Source organism: Aquarana catesbeiana, linkage group LG02 (genome assembly GCF_042186555.1).
Source record: "Aquarana catesbeiana isolate 2022-GZ linkage group LG02, ASM4218655v1, whole genome shotgun sequence".
Classification (NCBI taxonomy): domain Eukaryota; kingdom Metazoa; phylum Chordata; class Amphibia; order Anura; family Ranidae; genus Aquarana; species Aquarana catesbeiana.
This window is the reverse complement of record NC_133325.1, coordinates 674,932,813-674,945,582: the sequence shown is the minus strand read 5'-3', so window position 1 is coordinate 674,945,582 and position 12,770 is coordinate 674,932,813.

Here is a 12,770-nt window from a genome sequence, read left to right as displayed (position 1 = left end):
AAGCAAACAGAATATTGGCATGCATTAAAAAGGGATTAACTCCAGAGAAGTTGGCTGTGTAGGGGGGGGGGGTACAGAGGTGGCTGTGTACAGGGGGGGTACAGAGGTGGCTGTGTACAGGGGAGGTACAGAGGTGGCTGTGTACAGGGGGGGTACAGAGGTGGCTGTGTACAGGGGGGGTACAGAGGTGGCTGTGTACAGGGGGGGGTACAGAGGTGGCTGTGTACAGGGGGGGTACAGAGGTGGCTGTGTGGGGGGGAGTACAGAGGTGGCTGTGTACAGGGGGGGGGGTACAGAGGTGGCTGTGTACAGGGGGGGGTACAGAGGTGGCTGTGTACAGGGGGGGGGGTTACAGAGGTGGCTGTGTACAGGGGGGGGACAGAGGTGGCTGTGTACGGGGGGGTACAGAGGTGGCTGTGTACAGGGGGGCTACAGAGGTAGCTGTGTACAGGGGGGCTACAGAGGTGGCTGTGTGCAGGGGGGCTACAGAGGTGGCTGTGTACAGGGGGGGCGGGTACAGAGGTGGCTGTGTACAGGGGGGGTACAGAGGTGGCTGTGTACAGGGGGGGTACAGAGGTGGCTGTGCACAGGGGGGGGTACAGAGGTGGCTGTGCACAGGGGGGGGGGTACAGAGGTGGCTGTGCACAGGGGGGGGTACAGAGGTGGCTGTGCACAGGGGGGGTACAGAGGTGGCTGTGCACAGGGGGGGGTACAGAGGTGGCTGTGTACAGGGGGGCTACAGAGGTGGCTGTGTGCAGGGGGGGGGGTACAGAGGTGGCTGTGTACAGCGGGGGGGTACAGAGGTGGCTGTGTACAGGGGGGTACAGAGGTGGCTGTGTACGGGGGGGTACAGAGGTGGCTGTGTACAGGGGGGGGTACAGAGGTGGCTGTGTACAGGGGGGGGTACAGAGGTGGCTGTGTACAGGGGGGGGTACAGAGGTGGCTGTGTACAGGGAGGGGTACAGAGGTGGCTGTGTACAGGGGGGGGGTATAGAGGTGGCTGTGTACAGCGGGGGGGAGCGGGTACAGAGGTGGCTGTGCACAGGGGGGTACAGTGGTTGCTGTGTACAGGGGGGGTATAGAGGTGGCTGTGTACAGGGGGGTGGTACAGAGGCGGCTGTGTACAGGGGGGTGGTACAGAGACGGCTGTGTACAGGGGGGTGGTACAGAGGCGGCTGTGTATGATGATCAGAGACTGCAGACATAGTACAGAAGATGGTCAGAGACTGCAGACATAGTACAGGAGATGATCAGAGACTGCAGACATAGTACAGGAGATGGTCAGAGACTGCAGACATAATACAGGAGATGGTCAGAGACTGCAGACATATTACAGGAGATGGTCAGAGACTGCAGACATATTACAGGAGATGGTCAGAGACTGCAGACATATTACAGGAGATGGTCAGAGACTGCAGACAGTACAGGAGATGATCAGAGACTGCAGACATAATACAGGAGATGGTCAGAGACTGCAGACATGATACAGGAGATGGTCAGAGACTGCAGACATAGTACAGGAGATGGTCAGAGACTGCAGACATAGTACAGGAGATGGTCAGAGACTGCAGACATATTACAGGAGATGATCAGAGACTGCAGATATATTACAGGAGACGATCAGAGACTGCAGACATAGTACAGGAGATGTTTAGGAGACATTACACATGGTTTCTGGGTCATTAGCAGGATGGGGAGATCACCTCCACACCAGAGCACTCACCGGATAACCATCACCTCCACACCAGAGCACTCACCGGATAACCATCACCTCCACAACAGAGCACTCACCGGTAGGGATGAGCCGAACACCCCCCGGTTCGGTTCGCACCAGAACCTGCGAACGGACCGAAAGTTCGCACGAACGTTAGAACCCCATTGACGTCTATGGGACTCGAACGTTCGAAATCAAAAGTGCTCATTTTAAAGGCTAATTTGCATGGTATTGTCCTAAAAAGGGTTTGGGGACCCGGGTCCTACCCCAGGGGACATGTATCAATGCAAAAAAAACTTTTAAAAACGGCCGTTTTTTCGGGAGCAGTGATTTTAATGATGCTTAAAGTAAAAAAAAAAAAGTGAAATATTCCTTTAAATATCGTACCTGAGGGGTGTCTATAGTATGCCTGTAAAGTGACACGTGTTTCCCGTGTTTAGAACAGTCCCTGCACCAAATGTCATTTTTAAAGGAAAAAATCTCATTTAAAACTGCTTGCGGGTTTAATGTAATGTCGGGTCCTGGCAATATGGATGAAAATCAGTGAGACAAACGGCATGGGTACCCCCCAGTCCATTACCAGGCCCTTTGGGTCTTGTATGGATATTAAGGGGAACCCCGCACCAAAATTAAAATAAGGAAAGGTGTGGGGCCACCAGGCCCTATATACTCTGAACAGCAGTATACAGGCTGTAGGTACATTTTTAACGTGTTTAGCTCCAGCCAAAAAATCTTTTTTAAGCTTTTTGGAAAACATAGGGAAGGGTTATCACCCCTGTGACATTTGTTTTGCTGTCTTTCCTCCTCTTCAGAAGATTTCACCTCACTTTTTGTCCCAATGGATTGGAAAGCATCAGTGGAAAGGAGAAATGTTTTTCCCATATTAACTCTTACAGGAGAGAATTTCCCTTCCTAGGGGTAGATTTATTCTCACTTCCTGTTGTCTCCTTCCGTTTGCAAGTAGGAGTCGTTTGTAAGTTAGTTGTTTGAAAGTAGGGTCCTGCCCTATATATTCAGCAGAAATTTGGGCCTTAGGTGTTGCTGTGGCCACAACACTGTAAGCCCTCACAGGGCTTTGCTGTGAAATATTAGATCAAGAATTGTAATTACATGCCCCTGTTGAACAGGAGCTGAAAAATTAGGCCTTAGGCACTGGTGCTGGTGCCACAACACTGCAACCCCTTACAGACACTCTAGTTGGAATGCAGGAACGAGCCCTGCTGCAAAGTATTGCATCAAAAATTGTAATTACACGCCCCTGTTAAACAAGGGCTGAAAAATTGGGCCTTAGGCACTGGTGCTGGTGCCACAACACTGCAACCCCTCACAGACACTCTAGTTGGAATGCAGGAACGAGCCCTGCTGCAAAGTATTACATCAAAAATCGTAATTACACGCCCCTGTTAAACAGGGGCTGAAAAATTGTGCCTTAGGCACTGGTGGTGGCGCCCAGAACCAAAAATGCTCTTACAAGCTATCAGCGTGATGATTGAGGAGGAAGAGGATAATTACTCAGGAATAGTCACTCAGCATCAGCATAGGCAGTCTTTGAAGGGATCTGAGATTTCAAAAAAAATTATTCAGTTACATCAGCATCAGGTGCTTGGTAGCTGGTGGTGATCCAAGACTCATTCATTTTTATGAAGGTCAGTCGATCGACCGAGTCAGTGGACAGACGCACCCTGTGATCGGTTACCACGCCTCCAGCAGCACTGAATGTGCGTTCCGAAAGAACGCTGGATGCAGGACAGGCCAGTAGCTCAATTGCATACTGTGCAAGCTCTGGCCAGTGATCCATCCTCAAGACCCAGTAACCCAGAGGATTTTCGGTGGGAAAGGTGTCCAAGTCTGATCTTGCCCCTAGGTATTCCTGCACCATGTAAAACAGACGCTGGCGATGGTTGCTGGAACCGATCATATCTTGGGGCTGCGGACCAAAAAATTGTCTGAACGCATCGGTCAGACGGCCACCTTCTCCACCGCTCCTTCTTTGACTGACCGAAGCCTCAGCAACACGTTGTCCATAAACAGGAGTTTGTAACCTCCCAGTCTCTGGGAACGCGTTGCACAGACCTTTCTGCAAGACCTCCCGAAGATGTTTCATCCTCTGCTCCCTCTGCGATGGCAAGATAAGGTCCGCAACCTTACCCTTGTAACGTGGATCAAGGAGGGTTGCCAGCCAGTATTGGTCCTTCTCCTTGATACCACGAATACGAGGATCCTTACGCAGGCTTTGCAGGATCAGGGAGGCCATGCAGCGTAGGTTTGCTGAGGCATTCGGTCCGGAGTCCTCTGGGTCACTAAGGATGACATGGTCCGCAGCCACCTCCTCCCAGCCACGTACAAGTCCATGTGTTTCTTGGGACTGATCCCTTAAAGACTGCTGCTGATGCTGAGTGCCAGGCTCCACCTCCATACTGACACAATCTTCCTCCTCCTCCTCTTCCTCCTCGTCCTCTTCCTGTGTGATCGGCGGGCACGCAGGAACACTGTCTGGATAAAGGGGGCCTTGAGAGCTAAGGAAGTCCTCCTCTTCCTGCCTCTGTTCTGCCTCAAGTGCCCTGTCCATTATTCCACGCAGCGTGTGCTCCAACAGGTGGACAAGGGGGACAGTGTCACTGATGCATGCACTGTCACTGCTCACCATCCTCGTGGCCTCCTCAAATGGTGACAGGACAGTGCATGCATCCCTGATCATGGCCCACTGGCGTGGGGAAAAAAAACCAAGCTCCCCTGACCCTGTCCTGGTGCCATAGTCGCACAGGTACTCATTGATGGCCCTCTGCTGCGTGTGCAGCCGCTGCAGCATGGCCAACGTTGAGTTCCACCTGGTGGGCATGTCACAGATTAGGCGGTTCTTGGGCAGGTTAAACTCCTTTTGGAGGTCCGTCAGCCGAGCACTGGCATTATATGACCGGCGGAAATGCACACAGACTTTCCTGGCCTGCCTCAGGACATCCTGTAAGCCCGGGTACCTGCCCAAGAACCGCTGCACCACCAAGTTAAGGACGTGAGCCAAACAGGGCACATGGGTCATTTGTCCCTGTCGGAGGGCAGAGAGGAGGTTGGTGCCATTGTCACAAACCACCATTCCTGCCTTAAGTTGGCGTGGCGTCAACCACCTCTGAACCTGCCCCTGCAGAGCTGACAGAACCTCTGCCCCAGTGTGGCTCCTGTCCCCCAAGCACACCAGCTCAAGCACCGCATGGCATCTTTTGGCCTGCGTACTTGCGTAGCCCCTTGAATGACTACGGAGCACCGCTGGTTCCGAGGAAGAGGCCATGGAGGAAGAAGAAGAGGAGGGGGTGGAGGAGAGAGGTGTGTCACAATCATTAGCATTTTGGAGGCGTGGTGGCGGAACAACCTCCAACACTACTGCACCTTGTCCTGCATCCTTCCCAGCTGCCAGCAGAGTCACCCAATGCGCCGTGAAACTTAGGTAATGTCCCTGTCCATGCCTGCTGGACCATGAGTCAGCGGTAATATGCACCTTACCGCTGACCGCCCTGTCCAGCGAGGCATGGACATTGCCTTCCACATGCTGGTAGAGAGCCGGAATCGCCTTCCGTGAGAAAAAGTGGCGTTTGGGTACCTGCCACTGAGGAACTGCACATTCCACAAACTCACGGAAGGGGGCAGAGTCTACCAACTGAAAAGGCAGCAGTTGAAGTGCTAGCAATTTTGCCAAGCTAGTATTCAACCGCTGGGCATGTGGATGGCTGGGAGCAAACTTCTTTCGGCGGTGCAGCAGCTGGGGCAGGGAAATTTGCCTGGTACAATCTGACGTCGGTGTACCAAAATCAGATTGCCCACAAGTACGTGGCTGTGACACACCTAATTCTACACCTTCATTCCTCTCAGTGCAGGTCTCAGAGAGGACTGAAGGTCTAGTGGGGTTGGAAATCTCAGCTGATGAGGAGCAAGCAGAGGTCCTCTTTGTTCTTTGGTGTGGGTCTTTTAGATACGCTTGCCAACGAACTGCATGGCAGGTCAACATATGTCTGGTCAAGCATGTGGTACCCAAGCGGGAGATGTTTTGGCCACGCGAGATACGCTTGAGACATATGTTGCAAATAGCAGCGGTGCGATCTGATGCACTCGTCTCAAAAAAGGCCCACACCAAAGAACTTTTTGAATAACGCGCAGAGACTGCAGCGCCCTGCACATGTGGAGCTTTGGGGTGTGATGCAGTCAATGTGCTGCCCTTAGGCTGGCCCCTGGAGGGCATCCTGCCTCGTTGGTGATGTGCCGCCTCCTCCTCCTCCTCCTCCTCCTCCTCCTCTCTCCTATCAGGCACCCACGTTGAGTCAGTGACCTCATCATCCCCTCACTCCTCATCACTGGAGCAAACCTGGCAGTATGCTGCAGCAGGGGGAGCATGACTGCCAGATTGCTGTCCTTCTTGGGCACCCCCTCTGTCCGTGCTCGTGTTACTGCCTTCATCGAGCTCAGTATCATCATCAGAGCCTTCCAAACGCTGGGCATCCTCCTGGAGCATGTACCCAACACTGTGGTCAAACAGTTCGAGGGACTCCTCAGGAGGACATGGTGGGGCTAGGGAAGGAGTCACTGATGACATTGAGCCGAGGGAAGAGGCCGCTGCTTTGCCAGACAAAGTACCCTGGGCATGGGTGAGAGAGGATGAGGAGGATGAGGACGGCTTGGTCATCCACTCGACCAAGTCTTCCGCATGTTGCGGCTCAACATGGCCAGCTGCCGAAAAAAAGGCCAAGCGTGTCCCATGGCCACGTGCTGATGAGGATGCACCGTCTCCACGACCAGCACTAGACACAGAGCCTGCTTGCCCTCTCTTATTGGCTTGTGACTGTCTGCCTCTCCTTCTTGGCCTTCCAGACATACTAATGGCCTGTAGCTGCACTAAGCTGGGATATATATATATATACATATATATATATATATATATATATATATATATATATATATGTACTGATACTGCAGCTAGCAAAATCAACTGCCTGCCTGTAGTATGAGAACACCACCAACCTTCTACAGGTAGCTTTAGCTGAACACTGTGAGGTGGACGCACCCCACTAACTTGTAGGTTTAGCAGAACACTGTGAGCAAGACGCACTGCACTAACTGTAAATAGTCTAGCTGCCTGACTGTGGTACTAATAGGATCAAAAGAACACCAGCAATTTTCTTTAAAATACTGTAACAAGACAAGCCTGCCTGTCAGTAAGAAGATAACAGGAACGGATCTAGCTGAACACTGTGAGCAGGACGCACCCCACTAGCTTGTAGGTTTAGCTGAACACTGTGAGGTGGACGCACCCCACTAACTTGTAGGTTTAGCTGAACACTGTGAGCAGGACGCACCCCACTAACTTGTAGGTTTAGCAGAACACTGTGAGCAGGACGCACTGCACTAACTGTAAATAGTCTAGCTGCCTGACTGTGGTACTAATAGGATCAAAAGAACACCAGCAATTTTCTTCAGGTAGCTGTATTTACTGTAACAAGACAAGCCTGCCTGTCAGTAAGAAGATAACAGAAACAGATCTAGCTGAACACTGTGAGCAGGACGCACCCCACTAGCTTGTAGGTTTAGCTGAACACTGTGAGGTGGACGCACCCCACTAACTTGTAGGTTTAGCTGAACACTGTGAGCAGGACGCACCCCACTAACTTGTAGGTTTAGCAGAACACTGTGAGCAGGACGCACTGCACTAACTGTAAATAGTCTAGCTGCCTGACTGTGGTACTATTAGGATCAAAAGAACATCAGTAATTTTCTTTAAAATACTGTAACAAGACAAGCCTGCCTGTCAGTAAGAAGATAACAGGAACGGATCTAGCTGAACACTGTGAGCAGGACGCACCCCACTAGCTTGTAGGTTTAGCTGAACACTGTGAGGTGGACGCACCCCACTAACTTGTAGGTTTAGCTGAACACTGTGAGCAGGACGCACCCCACTAACTTGTAGGTTTAGCAGAACACTGTGAGCAGGACGCACTGCACTAACTGTAAATAGTCTAGCTGCCTGACTGTGGTACTAATAGGATCAAAAGAACACCAGCAATTTTCTTTAAAATACTGTAACAAGACAAGCCTGCCTGTCAGTAAGAAGATAACAGGAACGGATCTAGCTGAACACTGTGAGCAGGACGCACCCCACTAGCTTGTAGGTTTAGCTGAACACTGTGAGATGGACGCACCCCACTAACTTGTAGGTTTTGCTGAACACTGTGAGCAGCACGCACCCCACTAACTTGTAGGTTTAGCAGAACACTGTGAGCAGGACGCACTGCACTAACTGTAAATAGTCTAGCTGCCTGACTGTGGTACTATTAGGATCAAAAGAACATCAGTAATTTTCTTTAAAATACTGTAACAAGACAAGCCTGCCTGTCAGTAAGAAGATAACAGGAACGGATCTAGCTGAACACTGTGAGCAGGACGCACCCCACTAGCTTGTAGGTTTAGCTGAACACTGTGAGGTGGACGCACCCCACTAACTTGTAGGTTTAGCTGAACACTGTGAGCAGGACGCACCCCACTAACTTGTAGGTTTAGCAGAACACTGTGAGCAGGACGCACTGCACTAACTGTAAATAGTCTAGCTGCCTGACTGTGGTACTAATAGGATCAAAAGAACACCAGCAATTTTCTTTAAAATACTGTAACAAGACAAGCCTGCCTGTCAGTAAGAAGATAACAGGAACGGATCTAGCTGAACACTGTGAGCAGGACGCACCCCACTAGCTTGTAGGTTTAGCTGAACACTGTGAGGTGGACGCACCCCACTAACTTGTAGGTTTTGCTGAACACTGTGAGCAGCACGCACCCCACTAACTTGTAGGTTTAGCAGAACACTGTGAGCAGGACGCACTGCACTAACTGTAAATAGTCTAGCTGCCTGACTGTGGTACTAATAGGATCAAAAGAACACCAGCAATTTTCTTCAGGTAGCTGTATTTACTGTAACAAGACAAGCCTGCCTGTCAGTAAGAAGATAACAGAAATGGATCTAGCTGAACACTGTGAGCAGGACGCACCCCACTAGCTTGTAGGTTTAGCTGAACACTGTGAGGTGGACGCACCCCACTAACTTGTAGGTTTAGCTGAACACTGTGAGCAGGACGCACCCCACTTACTTGTAGGTTTAGCAGAACACTGTGGGCAGGACGCACTGCACTAACTGTAAATAGTCTAGCTGCCTGACTGTGGTACTAATAGGATCAAAAGAACACCAGTAATTTTCTTTAAAATACTGTAACAAGACAAGCCTGCCTGTCAGTAAGAAGATAACAGGAACGGATCTAGCTGAACACTGTGAGCAGGACGCACTGCACTAAATGTAAATAGTCTAGCTGCCTGACTGTGGCACTAATAGGATCAAAAGAACACCAGTAATTTTCTTCAAAATACTGTAACAAGACAAGCCTGCCTGTCAGTAGGAATATAACAGGAACGGATCTAGCTGAACACTGTGAGCAGGACGCACTGCACTAAATGTAAATAGTCTAGAAGATAACAGGAACGGATCTAGCTAAACTGAATACAGTGTATATATATATATATATATATGCAACACCTGGGATGCATATATATACACAATACACTTTAAGTGCAGCTAACTGACTGACTGTCCTGCCTAATCTAGCTAACTCAAATGAAATGACACTGTCTCTCTCTCTCTCTAAGCACACCGGAACACACTGCACAGGGCCGCCGTGCAGGCGGCCTTATATAGTGTGGGGCGTGTACTAAATCCCCTGAGCCATAATTGGCCAAAGCCTCCTTGGCTTTGGCCAATTATGGCTCTCTGTTAAGGCGGCGCTGTGATTGGCCAAGCATGCGGGTCATAGTGCATGCTTGGCCAATCATCAGCAAGCAATGCACTGCGATGCCGCAGTGAATTATGGGCCGTGACGCGCCACACGAATTTGGCGCGAACGGCCCATATCGTTCGCAATTCGACGAACGATCGAACAGCCGATGTTCGAGTCGAACATGGGTTCGACTCGAACACGAAGCTCATCCCTACTCACCGGATAACAATCACCTCCACACCAGAGCACTCACCGGATAACCATCACCTCCACACCAGATCACTCACCGGATAACCATCACCTTCACACCAGAGCACTAACCGGATAACCATCACCTTCACACCAGAGCACTCACCGGATAACCATCACTTTCACACCAGAGCACTCACCGGATAACCATCACCTCCACAACAGAGCACTCACCGGATAACCATCACCTCCACACCAGAGCACTCACCGGATAACCATCACCTTCACACCAGAGCACTCACCGGATAACCATCACCTCCACACCACAGCACTCACCGGCTGGGCAGGAGGTCAGATTGGTAGCTGGGCAGGAGGTCAGATTGGTAGCTGGGCAGGAGGTCAGATTGGTAGCTGGGCAGGAGGTCAGAGTGGTAGCTGGACAGGAGGTCAGAGTGGTATCTGGGCAGGAGGTCAGATTGGTAGCTGGGCAGGAGGTCAGATTGGTAGCTGGGCAGGAAGTCAGAGTGGTAGCTGGGCAGGAGGTCAAGTGAGGGCAAGATGCCCCCCCTCCCCACTTGGCTCTATGCCCTTGGAGGATCAGAGCGACAATGGATGACACTTCCGCCTCTGGGGCTTAACCAGTTTTTGCCCACACTATAGCCCGAAAGACGGCTACAGCGCGGGCTTAAAATGCCGGGAGGGCGCACATGGGCGTCTTCTCGTGCTGCCCGCAGGCCCCAGGGGTGCGGTCTGTGATGGCCGAGCACCCCTGCCCCACGGTGCTCAATGCGAATGCATATGTTACTCATATGTAAAGAGCGATTGAACCACACATGTGAGGTATTGTAGCGAACGTCAGAGTGAGAGCAATAATTCCAGCAATTCAGACCTCCCGTGCAACTCTAAACTGGTAACCTGTAAAGGAGTTTAAAGCGCCACCTATGGAGAATTTTAAGCACCGTCGTTTGCTGTCATTCCACGGGCAGACACAATTGTAAAGTGTGACATGTGAGGTATCTATTTACATCATCTCTCACATTATACAAAAAAATTGGGGTAACTTTAGTGTTTTATTATTTATTTATGTTTTAATTCATGAAAGTGTTTTTGTTTTTTTTTTCAAAAAAATTGTGCAAATACCGCGTGACATAAAAAATTGCAACACCCACTATTTTATTCTATAGGGTCTGTGCAAAAAAAAAAATGAATATATATAATGTTTGAGGGTTCTAACTAGGGTTGTTCCGATACAATAACGAGCATTTGCGCGAGTTACTTGTACTCGCACAAATGCTCCCGATGCCCAATCCGATACCTGGGAGAGGCGGCGCAACCGGAAGTTAGCGGACGGAAGTGAACATCGCGACGCCCATCTTGGTACACCCTGCACTCGGCCGCAGGAAGCCAGCAGCGACCGGGAACAGCGATCTATGTCATGTTCCTGTCAGCCCCCCCCCTACAGTTAGAACACACCCAGGGAACACATTTAATACCTTGATCGCCCCCTAGTGTTAACCTCTTCCCCGCCAGTGACATTTAAACATTGATCAGTGCATTTTTAAAGCTCTGATCGATGTAATAAGGTCACTGGTCCCCCAAAAAGTGTAATTTGGGGTCAGGTTTGTCCGCCGCAATGTCGCAGTCCCGCTAAAAATCGCAGATCACCGCCATTACCAGCAAAAACAATAAAAAAATAAATAAAAGTCCCTAAATCTATCCCGTAGTTTGCAGACGCAATAACTTTTGTGCAAACCAATCGATATGCGCCTATTGCAATTTTTTTTTTTTGCCAAAAATATCTAGAAAAATATATATCTGAATAAGCTGACGAATACGTTTGTTTTTTTATATTTTTGTTTTTTGGATACGTATTATAGCAGAAAGTTAAAAAAAAAATTGTTTTTTTTTAATTTATTAAATTGTTGTTCTTTTTTTGTTTGTAGCGCAAAAAAATTAAAAAAAAAAACGCAGAGGTGATCAAATGCCACCAAAAGAAATCTCTATTTGTGGGGGGGGGGGGGGGAAGGTCGTCAGTTTTGTTTGGGTACAACGCCGCACGACCGCGCAATTGTCAGTTAAAGCGATGCAGTGCCGAATCGCAAAAAAAAATGGCCTGGTCATTAAAGCGGAACCTTCAGTCATTTTTTCATCTTTCCATCTATTAAATTTTCTGCCCTTCTTCTTGTTGTTGTTTTAACTTTGGATAGTAAAACATTTTTTTTCCTGCCAGTAAATCCCTTATACAGCCCACTTCCTGTCTCTTGTCTGGTCATTGGCCTAGTACAGTGATGGAGAACCTTGGCACCCTCAGAGGTTTTGGAACTACATTTCCCATGATGCTCCACTACAATGCAGAGTGCATGAGCATCATGGGAAATGTAGTTCCAAAAGTTCCAGTAGTGCCAAGGTTCGCCATCACTGGTCTAGGCTTATGACATCACGCACAGCTCTCTCTCTCTCTCTCTCTCTCTCTCTCTCACTCTGGTGAGAGTTTGCCAGGAAGGGGGGGGGGGTGAGTAATAAAAAAGATGCCAATGAGAGCTGCAGAGCTGGAGGTGTGCCTCTGTGGAAATCCGGGAAGTGAACAGGTAGAAGCTTCAGCTGACCACAGTTAAAATGGCTGCAGCCAGACTCAGTGGAGGGAGATTTCTGCAGCATATTTGGCAGAATCGCAGTATATATAAAATAATATGCAAAGTGGTTGGAGGGAAGCTTCAGAATGGCAAAGATGTTCTTTATCACAGATTATGTGAGCGGACTGCAGTTCCCCATTAACCACTTGCCGCCCGCCCACCATCAAATGACGGCGAGGCGGTGCGGCTCTCGTTCTGGGTGGACGTCACATGACGGCGCATCCGAACGGCCCGCTCCTGCGCGCCCGCGGGGGCGCGTGGCAATCGCAGTCATGCTGTGTTGCTAGGACACGGCGCAGCACCCGATCTCTTTAATCATGTGATCGGCTGTGTCCAATCACAGCTGGTCACATGTAAAGAAGGAAGTGCGGGTAATCGGCTCTCCTCACCTCGCTCTGACAGAGTGTGTGGTGAGGAGAGCCGATCAGCGGCATCTCC